Source organism: Phyllobates terribilis, unplaced genomic scaffold (genome assembly GCF_046119375.1).
Source record: "Phyllobates terribilis strain yellow unplaced genomic scaffold, ASM4611937v1 Scaffold_3__8_contigs__length_932513732, whole genome shotgun sequence".
NCBI classification, from domain to species: Eukaryota; Metazoa; Chordata; class Amphibia; order Anura; family Dendrobatidae; genus Phyllobates; species Phyllobates terribilis.
The window spans coordinates 315,376,206-315,387,888 of record NW_027362763.1 but is presented as its reverse complement, the minus strand read 5'-3'; positions in this window follow the sequence as shown (position 1 = coordinate 315,387,888).

The following is an 11,683-nucleotide window of genomic DNA, read 5'->3' as shown; positions in this document are numbered from 1 at the left end:
AAAGACACGGTGGTTGGAACCAAAGATCTCAAATTTGGACTCATCAGACCAAAGCACAGATTTCCACTGGTCTAATGTCCATTCCTTGTGTTCTTTAGCCCAAACAAGTCTCTTCTGCTTGTTGCCTGTCCTTAGCAGTGGTTTCCTAGCAGCTATTTTACCATGAAGGCCTGCTGCAGAAAGTCTCCTCTTAACAGTTGTTGTAGAGATGTGTCTGCTGCTAGAACTCTGTGTGGCATTGACCTGGTCTCTAATCTGAGCTGCTGTTAACCTGCGATTTCTGAGGCTGGTGACTCGGATAAACTTATCCTCAGAAGCAAAGGTGACTCTTGGTCTTCTTTTCCTGGGGCGGTCCTCATGTGAGCCAGTTTCTTTGTAGCGCTTGATGGTTTTTGCAACTGCACTTGGGGACACATTCAAAGTTTGCCCAATTTTTCGGACTGACTGACCTTCATTTCTTAAACTAATGATGGCCACTCGTTTTTCTTTACTTAGCTGCTTTTTTCTTGCCATAATACAAATTCTAACAGTCTATTCAGTAGGACTATCAGCTGTGTATCCACCAGACTTCTGCACAACACAACTGATGGTCCCAACCCCATTTATAAGGCAAGAAATCTCACTTATTAAACCTGACAGGGCACACCTGTGAAGTGAAAACCATTTCCGGTGACTACCTCTTGAAGCTCATCAAGAGAATGCCAAGGGTGTGCAAAGCAGTCATCAAAGCAAAAGATGGCTACTTTAAAGAACCTAGAATATAAGACATATTTTCAGTTGTTTCACACTTTTTTGTTAAGCATATAATTCCACATGTGTTAATTCATAGTTTTGATGCCTTCAGTGTGAATGTACAATTTTCCAAGTCATGAAAATGCAGAAAAATCTTTAAATGAGGTGTGTCTAAACTTTTGGTCTGTACTGTATATCAATTGGAAAGAGGAGGACATATCTAAAGAAGAATATAATGCTGTCTGCAGGGAATGTATCCCTTCAAACTCTAATATTCTATGATTCTATAACTTTAGTCTTATTCACAAAATTCCCTAGTAACTTTCAAATACACTTAAAAAGTATGACTGATTTTCAGAGTTAACTTATAGGCACTGTGTGACTATAGCCGGCTCTAAAGAATGGGTATGTGCTGAAGAGAACATAAGGTGACATTGATATGCTGTTTATTCACATGTAATGTTGTGCAATTACACAGTGGGGGTATATCTTAGTTGGGCACTATGTCAATTAGGTACCTGTCTGGTTACAGGGCAGGGCTCAACTTCGTTTCCTTATGTCTGGCTCTTTCTGTGCCAGTCCATGCCGGGTTACTACAGTAACCTGACATGCACCTCTGATATCATCACATAAGACCTTTATGGCCCACTCAGGTGGCTGCATGCCACTTGAGTATTCAGGTAGTAGTGCATTCTGCTACTTCATGCTTTCCTGGAGTCAAGCTGCACTTCCAACTTTGCTCTTCTCCAGCCAGGTGTCTGATCTTCTTTTCAGCTGCTCCTGACTGCTGTCCAGCAAACAGCTTCTGCTACCAAGCTCAGTCCTGCTATTCCTAGTGATGTCTGCATCCTTACCTCATCTATCAAGTTATCACTGCTATTCCTTGTGTCTGAATCCTCAATTGTGCTTTCAAAGTACTAGATAGCCTCTAGCCTCATCTTTGCTATATTATCTGTACATCAGTCTTCACTTACACAGATATTTTGCTAGAATAGTTCTCATTCTAGAAAAATAAATTGTAGATCAAAATACTTGACTTTTAGTTTATGTAGTGCTATAATAGGGAGCTAAGGATTGCAAGGAAATATGCAGAACTTTTAAAGTAGAAATTTAAATGTGTTGGCAGACACGGCAAAATACCCTTCCAGTTTATTTGGTTGCCACCTTATTATGTGTAACGAGTCACATGTTTTTACATGGTTTTCTTTTTATTATTGTATTTCTGGTAATATCCCTAGTTGTCTAAAGTCATCTATTTTACTGCATTTCTATGCTCCAAGAAAAAGACAACCTCCAGCAAAAGTTTCTCTGAATAAGATTTCATAACTTTGACCTGTCTATTGTGGTCAGGACAGTTTTCCACAGAATTCGATGGGTAAATTGCAACAATGAAAATCAAATGTAAATAAGTTTATATGGGTGATGCCGAAATGCAGTTTCCCATAGAAGTGATTTTACTAACATTTCCTAGAACGCCAATTTTTAAAACAAGTACGTGTCCAGTAGTAGTGAAGTTTGTTTTGTTGCATATGTGTATTTAAATCACTATTTTGCAATAGTACATGTAAGCTAAAACCAGAAAAAGTTTTCTTCGTAAACTTTTGGAAATTTGTCTCCAGGGAGATTCTTGATTGCAGCACATAGACCAAGCCTCCTTTTACACATCACACCCTTTGGTAGATTGATCACTCCCGCTTTTTATTGGCTCTTTTGGATTTTGCTCGGGCAGGTAAGTTTCAAGGAAGAATTCCATAATATCTGTCCAACTTGTAGAATGAGGTTAATCTTGTAATTTAATGATTTGCTCCTCATGTTACCACGTCTCTTTATAGTCATTTTTTACTCTTATACCTCCGTGAAAGATTTTTGGTGACTTTATTTGTAAATGTGATATTTCCACAAAATTTGAACCAACTCTAAGCAATTTTGACAGATGAAAAAACTTCCATCAAGACTAAAATTATGCAAATATAAACCCATTGTATATTGATCACCTCCACTGATAAATGCTTCCATGTATTGTATTTCCATATATATCGCATTCTAATTATAGCTTTAACTTTGTTCTGGTTAATTATGTGTGGGGGAAATGGGATATGCATCAAAATAGGATCATCCAGCAGTTTGTGTCGGAAACATGGTAGCAATTAGCCCAGTGTTAAGGTATAGCGGACACATCAGTGATTGATCTTCTCTAGCTGACCTGAACTTTGTCCTGTTCTCTCTATTAAAGTCACTAATGAAAGATATCAGCTTGAACTCAAGGTGACAAATGACAGCCGCTAGACTTTCTTACAGGTTACCAGAATGTACCGTAGCTTCTACATTGCGATGCAAGATTCTTATCACATAGCCAAAATCCTCAATTTTCTTTGAATAGAGAAATATAATGTTCAGAAATATAATGATTTCCGTTTGCCCAGATTTTCAGTGTAAATATTCAATAATTATACTTTATAATGCACTAAAATTATACCCCAAAGTAGTGCTTGGCTCACATTAGTCACTTTATACCTTATATCCTGGGATATTATACATGAAAAGCATCTTAAACAAAGCAGGCAATTATAACTTTATTCAAACATTTTATCCAATCAAGATATTTCATGAGAGAATAAGAAAATGAATAATGAGTCAAGAATGAAGAATCTGTAAAAAGCAAAAGACTGGGTTGCTGCTAAACTGAAAACAAGAGGTAAATCTTATTTCTCATACAAGAAAAAAATCCGCGAGCAGAAGCATAACTCTGATCATAACTTCTGTTCTGTGACTTGTATTATGATGTTCTTTATTAACCATTTGCTGTGTTACTGTGGTAATTTCTAGCCCTTAGCCTTGGTACCACAATGTGTATTTTTCCTGATCTGTAAAGGCTTCCATACACATTAGCAATTTTTCGTCTGACAGCTATCTCTCCTGAGCCCTACATACACAGCAACGTTGGGATCCACTGAGCGCTCCTGTGATCTCTATGAGTCAGCCGCTGCCAGACACTTCTGATAGCAGCATATCTCCAGGGAGAACAAAAGAATCAGCAGACCGGATCTTTCTCTGCCCTGATAACATGCGCTAGGGGAGAGTCGGAGGGCCACCATACACATTTACACTGTTGGCTGATCCAGCCAATAATGGCGGGTTCGTCCAACTTTGGTCTTCTGTACAGAGGCCTTTATATTATACCCATTCAGTTACATCACTCTGCTCATTACTCCCATGCAATATAGTTACAGAGTTGATTAGTTATATACACTACCGTTCAAAAGTTTGGGGTCATTTAGAAATTTCATTATTTTTGAAAGAAAAGGACATTTTTTTTGCAATGAAGCTAACATTAAATGAATCAGAAATACACTCTATACATTGTTAATGTGGTAAATGACTATTCTAGCTGCAAACGTCGTGTTTTTATTGCAATATCTACATAGGTGTATAGAGGCCCATTTCCAACAACCACCACTCCAGTGTTTTAATGGTACATTGTGTTTGCTAACTGTGTAAGAAGTCTAATGGATGTTTAGAAAACCTTAGAAAACCCTTGTATGTTAGCCCAGCTGAAAACGGTTTGGCTGATTTGAGAAACTATAAAATTGACATTCCTTTGAGCTAGTTGAGAATCTGGAGCATTACATTTGTTTGTTCTATGAAACTCTCAAAATGGACAGAAAAAGAGAACTTTCATGTGAAACTCGACAGTCTATTCTTGTTCTTAGAAATGACGGCTATTCCATGCGAGAAATTGCCAAGAAACTGAAGATTTCCTACAATGGTGTGTACTACTCCCTTCAGAGGAGAGCACAAACAGGCTCTAATCAGAGTAGAAAGAGAAGTGAGAGGCCCTGCTGCACAACTGAGCAACAAGACAAGTACATTAGAGTCTCTAGTTTGAGAAATCGACAACTCACAGCTCCTCAACTGGCAGCGTCATTAAATAGTACATGCAAAACGCCAGTGTCAACGTCTACAGTGAAGAGGTGACTCTGGGATGCTGGCCTTCAGGGCAAAGTGGCAAAGAAAAAGCCATATCTGAGACTGGCTAATAAAAGGAAAAGATTAATATGGGCAAAAGAACACAGACATTGTACAGAGGAAGATTGGAAAAAAGTTTTATGGACAGACGAATCAAAGTTTGAGGTGTTTGGATCACACAGAAGAACATTTGTGAGATGCCGAACAGCTGAAAAGATGCTGGAAGAGTGCCTGACGCCATCTGTCAAGCATGGTGGAGGTAATGTGATGGTCTGGGGTTGCTTTGGTGCTGGTAAAGTGGGAGATTTGTACAAGGTAAATGGGATTTTGAATAAGGAAGGCTATCACTCCATTTTGCAACGCCATGCCATACCCTGTGGACAGCCCTTGATTGGAGTCAATTTCATCCTACAACAGGACAATGACCCAAAGCACACCTCCAAATTATGCATGAATTATTTAGGGAAGAACCAAGCAGCTGGTATTCTATCTGTAATGGAGTTGCCAGCGCAGTCACCAGATCTAAACCCCATTGAGCTGTTGTGGGAGCAGCTTGACCGTATGGTATGCAAAAAGTGCCCATCAAGCCAATCCAACTCGTGGGAGGGGCTTCAGGAAGCATGGGGTGAAATTTCTCAAGATTACCTCAGCAAATTAACAGCTCGAATGCCAAAGGTCTGCAATGATGTAGCTGCTGCAAAGGGAGCATTCTGTGACGAAAGCAAAGTTTGAAGGAGAAAATTATTCTTTCTAATAAAAATCATTATTTCTAACCTTGTCAATGTCTGGACTATATTTTCTAATCATTTTGCAACTCAATTGATAAATAAAAGTATGAGTTTTCATGGAAAACACAAAATTGTCTGGGTGACCCCAAACTTTTGAATGGTAGTGTAGGTTGAAAAAAGATATAGGTTCATCAAATGCAACCTTTCTCCATCAGTTATACATTCTCTATCACTAAATTATTTGTAACCCACAATGTCATTTGTTGTGAGGAAATCATCCAGCACTTTTTTAAAAACTGTTAGGCTGTGTGCCCACGATGCGTTTTTAATGATAATCCGCATGTGCTGTGCACATGCTGCGGAAATTTCCGCTGCGGATTATCATTGCGGAAAAAAACTACCAATTATTTTGCGGAAGTGCTGCGTTTTCGCCGCCATTGACTTGCATTAGAACGCGCCAATTCCACATCACTGCATCTGTACTTGCGTAATTGGCGCGTTCTAATATGCGGATGGTACCCTGGTGTAGAGGAGAGGAGAGTCTCATCCACACCCAGGTACCATTAAAAAAGCGGTAAAAAAAGAATAAAATAAAAAATAAATGTATATTTACCTTCCGGCGGCCCGCGCTGCGCTCCTCCTTGCTTCCCGGCACTTCGCGGTGGATTGAAGGACCTGCGCTGACGTCAGAGTCATGTGACGGGTCACGCGACGCTGACGTCGGCAGGTCTTTCAATCCACCGCTGCCGGCAGCCGGGACCGAGCGAAGCAAGCCAGCGCGGGCCATCGGAGGGTAAGTATATATTTATTTTTTTATTTTTAACCACTCTCTCGGGTCACACTATATAAATCCATGCCGTTTACATGGATTTATGTAGTGTGACCTAGTTGTCACAAGCTCTTTCCAAGTGATGCTAAAATCGCTTGGAAATCGCTTGTCAATCCGCATGCGGAAATGTCAGTGAATAACGCTCCATTTCCGCATGTCCCTGGCAGGAAAACGCATTTACAATCCGCATGTACAATCCGCATGTACAATCCGCATGCGTTTTTTTCTGCCAGGGAGATGCAGAAACGCTCAGGAAAAAATCCTGAGCATTTCTGCATCGTGGGCACATAGCCTTAGTGTCTGCCATCACTACCTCTTGTGGTCGGCATTCCACAGTCTGACTGCTCTGACTGTAAAGAACCCTTTCCTATTTAGACGCCTTTTCTCTACATGTAATTAATGTCCCCTTGTCTTTTGTAAAGATCTTGGAAGGAATAAGTCATGTGCCAGTACTTTGTATTGACCACGCATGTATTTATAGATATAAATAAGATCTCCCCTGAGACGTCTTATTTTTATTTGTAAACAAGCCTAATTTTTCCAATGTCTCATCACATGAGAGATCTTCCATCTGCTGCTGCTCAGCTTACTTGTAACGAGAACACCCAAGTCCTTCTCCTGTTCTGTAGTCCCGAGTATACTCCTATTTAATGTGTATGCAGCAATAGGATTATTCTAGTCCAGGTCCCCACCGTTGACTTTAGTACCATTTACAACAACCCTTTATTACCTGTCCCTTAGCCTATGTGCACTTGTGCGGTCTTTGCAGCAAAAAAATCTCCTGTACTGGATTGTTGGCAGGAAAAATGTTGTGGAAAATACGCACATTTTTTACACGTTTTTTATGTTTTTTTACTTCTTAATTTCAATGGGTGAAATATGCTGGAAAAATGCTTGAACAAATTGACATCCTGAAGATTTAAAACTGCTTCAAATCTGCAAGGAAAAAATAAGCAATATGTGCATGAGATTTCCAAAATCTCATTCACTTTGCTGGTACAGTAAAAAGCTGTGTTTTTTTCCACCACAAGAAGGCAAGGAAAAAAAATGCATCAAAAACGCAATGTGGGAACATACCCTTAACCAGTTTTTTAGCCATGTGCATATAATCTCCCCTACACGCTGCTTCTGAAGCTTCAAGGGGGTCTCCAGGAATAGAAAAAAAAGCTAAATGGAATATGATTATAAATAAATTCCTAAATATATTTACTATATTTAGAATTCTGACATAAATTGATTTGAAAAATCGCGAAATTTTGGTGCAACTCAGAGTTGGGCAAAAATTCTGTGATTTTTATCATTTTCACGCCTAGCTTCTTCCATCTCATTGAAAGTGGGAAGAGTTGGGGTGGAACAGGGGTGCGGTGGGGCGTGACACCACAGCTCGTCTAATTCATGGCAGGGACTGAAGTAAGATTTCTGTGGAAGAGCACAGAGGAGGACATCACTCATCAGACGTCCCTGATCCATGAAGAGGCATGCACCTCTTCTTGAATTAGGAGCGGCTGACTCCACCACACCCCTCATTAAGACTGGCAAGAAAATCTCTGGTCTTGATGAGTATTGGTCTAAATGTATAGTTAGTTACAGATTTTGCATCGTGACCTAAGAACTTCAAGTTTTACTTCTGTTTTATTTTTGAGTCATTTGTGTCTGTCACCAAAGTTTCCAATATAAACTGCATACATGTTTAAAGTGATCTTTTACCTAATGAGGCAGGTTTTTGCTATGTAATCTGTGTGCGGCATGATGTAGGGACAGAGACCCTAATTCCAATGATGTGTCACTTACTAGGCTGTGTGTTGCCGTTTCAAGAAAATCAATGTTTTATCAGCAAGAGATTATCACTACAGGACTAGGGGTGTCATGCCTCATAGTCAACTGCTCTGTGTGTCATTCATTTAATAGATTTCTGACCAAATAGTCAATCAACGCTCATTTAAATAGGCTCGTCACCAGATCAAAAATAATTGCTGTTTGATTTTATTTTATTCCCACTGCTACCCCGAGTATTATCTTTTTGTTTTTTTAATATCCACCACACGGTTCCAATGAAATGGGTCTTTTTATTTAGTGCTAATTTTTTTGGTCTTTACTAACAGGGTGTTGCTCACAGGTTAATAATACAGTGTAGCCTGAAGAAACACCACTTAGAGAATCCTGTAAGCACCACGCCCTAGAAGAAGACCAGAATAATTATCACTCAATAAAGATTCATATCCCTGGAACAGTATGGTGGAGTTATAAAAAAAAATTGGAATACTAAGGGGAGCAGCAGGAATAAAATAAAAGCAAAACTGGCCATTTATGACTCGGTGGCAGGTCCTCTTTAAGGCCATTTTACACTTTAATGCTGCATGGGGACTGAATAAACGTTAAAGGGGTTGTCCACTACAGGACAACCCCGTCATCATACAGAACCAAATAAAAACATAATAATCAACTTTTCTGCTATGTTGTTGCTGTGCCTTGGCTCATATCTTTCGCTATGGCAGAATGGTGAAGGCTTCAGTCGATCAGTGAACATATGACATCTAGGGACAAGGCACCAACATTGCAGGAATCGCCTCAGTTCGGGAGGTAAGTATTAAGGTTTTTGGTTCTGTGCTGTGGAGTTAATAATAAGGAGTTGTCTTTTAGTGGACAATCCCTTTAATATGTAGTTTGTATATTTTAGATATTTCATACCCTGTTTACACAAGGAGTCAACAATTATGATTTTAAAGAAGTTGTCCACTACTTTATATGAACCCCCAATGTATCCCCCCGGGGCCCAGAAGTGTTTCTGTAATTACCTTGCGGTACCTTTTCTGCCTCTGAGCGGCGCTATCGCTGGCCGCTCAGAGGCATCACGTGACCCGTCACTGATGTCACGTCAAGTGAGGCATACCATCAGTGACGCGGTCCCCGCGGTGGCTGCTGGGTTGTGGGCGGGGTTCCCCCGTGCGTCACACCCAGCATCCACTGCGCGTTTTCCCAGTGAAATAGGAGAGGAAGAGCGCGCGGTGGATGCCAGGTGTGACGCTGGGGAATAACCCCGCCCACAACCCAGCAGCCACCGGTGGAATGTGGAAGAGGGACCCTCGGCTGCAGCCTGGACTTGTCGTGACGTCAGAGCCGGCTGCAGACGGGGGTCACGTGATGCCTGTGAGCGGCCAGTGATAGCGCCCTTCACAGGCAGAAAAGGCACCACAAGGTATTTAGAGAAACACTTATGGGCCCTGGGGGAATACATTGGGGGATCATATAAAGTAGTGGACAACCCCTTTAAGGCAAGAAAAATAATCCAATTAGGCTTATCACTGGCATGGTTACATTTGCCAATGATCAGGAATTACAATTCATATGAGGGCTCGTTTGGACAATTTTCAGCCCTCTATCAGGGAAGAATCACACAGCCGTATAACTCAGGCGAGGATCGCAACGCAATGCTCGGACTGGCCGACAGCTCTCCTGACCTGAGCGTGACTGCATGTATTCCTATGCAGCTGTCAAGCTTGGGTCGGGAGAGCTAATGGCCAGTCCAAGCATTGTTATACAGCTGTGTGACTCTAACCTTATGTACATCTTTATAAATCTTTGTATTATCAGCCTTATCTCAGTATACCATGTCCATGTGGTCAAGACAGGTGCAATCTATTCTTTTACGAATATTCTTTTTTTTATTGGTATGCTCTATTCTTAAACTTTACATTTTTGATTAAAAATAATAATGATTTGGATATAGAATATCATACAAATACAAATAATTACTTAAAAAAACAGCCAAAGAAATGTTAACTGGATCTTGCTCCAGATTCAGAGTTAATAGAATTGATGAACTGCTGAATGTCATTACTGGTGAGTGGTTGCAGGATGCTGTCTGCAAAATGTTATCTAAAGAGTGGAGTTCCTTTATGGAGAATGCAGATATGCATTAAGTTAGATACTATTTTTATTGATCTTGTAGTTAAAGTGATGCACATCTTTATTAGACAAGGCAGGTGCCACATCTGTATTATATTGTACTTGCCTCTCATCCTTAGATAGAACAGGCATAGAATGATGTCCTAAGGCACTTCTTATGTTATACAAAGAGCATATGTACTGTATGGACAGGCCAGGAAAGTAGAAACATATGATCTACATGACAAGGCACTGACAAAGGAGGAAAACCTCTATGCCACCATAGTGTGAATATTACTCATTTAAAGAAAAGGATATTTTATAGAAGAAACAATTGAATTAAACAAGACAAAAACAACAAACAAAAGTGTGACATGAATGGAAGCGCAAGTTCAAGGACGTCACATCTGTGTTTAGCACTTTCAGTTTTTTGCTGTTGGATGTTTTTGTGTGCTTGAGTGTAAAATTGGTAACAAATTGAGCAATTGTTTTTAAGGTTTAGAGAAAGATTCAATGACTATACCAATAAAAAAAAATATATTTATAAGTTTGGTATATTTTTTTAAAATATATAACCAAAAAGAAAAAGGAAATGTGCCAGGAACAACGTACAACAATGTCTTTAATAAAAACATTAATTTTATTAGATTAATCAGAAAGTAAACAATACAATAAAAGCAAAAACCGGACAAAAAACAAAACAGACAACAAGGAAAATTGATGAATGAGCTAATCATATAGAAATGTATATATATATATATATATATATGTACATGTCTACATGGGTATACCAAATGTAAATCACCGTGAGATAAACATCACACATTGATTCATTAATTAATGATTAAATATAAAGGTATTAGAGGTGAGTCCCCTTAACAGGGATAATATACAGTATATAACACACAATAGTTGTAAATGGGATAGGCGATTACATATGGTATACACACAGGAAATCAATAATACATAAGTATGATCAGCTCACCCATCAAGAGACCCGACACACGTTTCACCACAGCTACATCAGTACTTATCTGTACTTACTATTTACAACTACTGTGTGTTATATATATTATCCCTGTTAAGGGGACTCACCTGTAATACCGTTATATTGTTACTAGCTATTGAACCCGTTCTACGCCCGGGTGGCGAGCATTTTTATTGTTATATGGTCTCCCATGCTGGTATGTGCTGCCCCCCTCCTGGTATTTGTGCTGCCCCCATCCTGTCCCCACCATCCTATACTGGTATGCGTGGTACCCCTCACCCCAATCCTGGTATGTGTGGTACCCCTCACCCCAATCCTGGTATGTGTGGTACCCCTCACCCCAATCCTGGTATGTGTGGTACCCCTCACCCCAATCCTGGTATGTGTGGTACCCCTCACCCCAATCCCGGTATCCGTGGCTCCCCTCATCCCCCCAATCCCGGTATGCATGGCACCCCTCATCCCCCCAATCCCGGTATGCGTGGCACCCCTCATTCCCCCAATCCCGGTATGTGTGGCACCCCTCATCCCCCCAATCCCGGTATGCGTGGCACC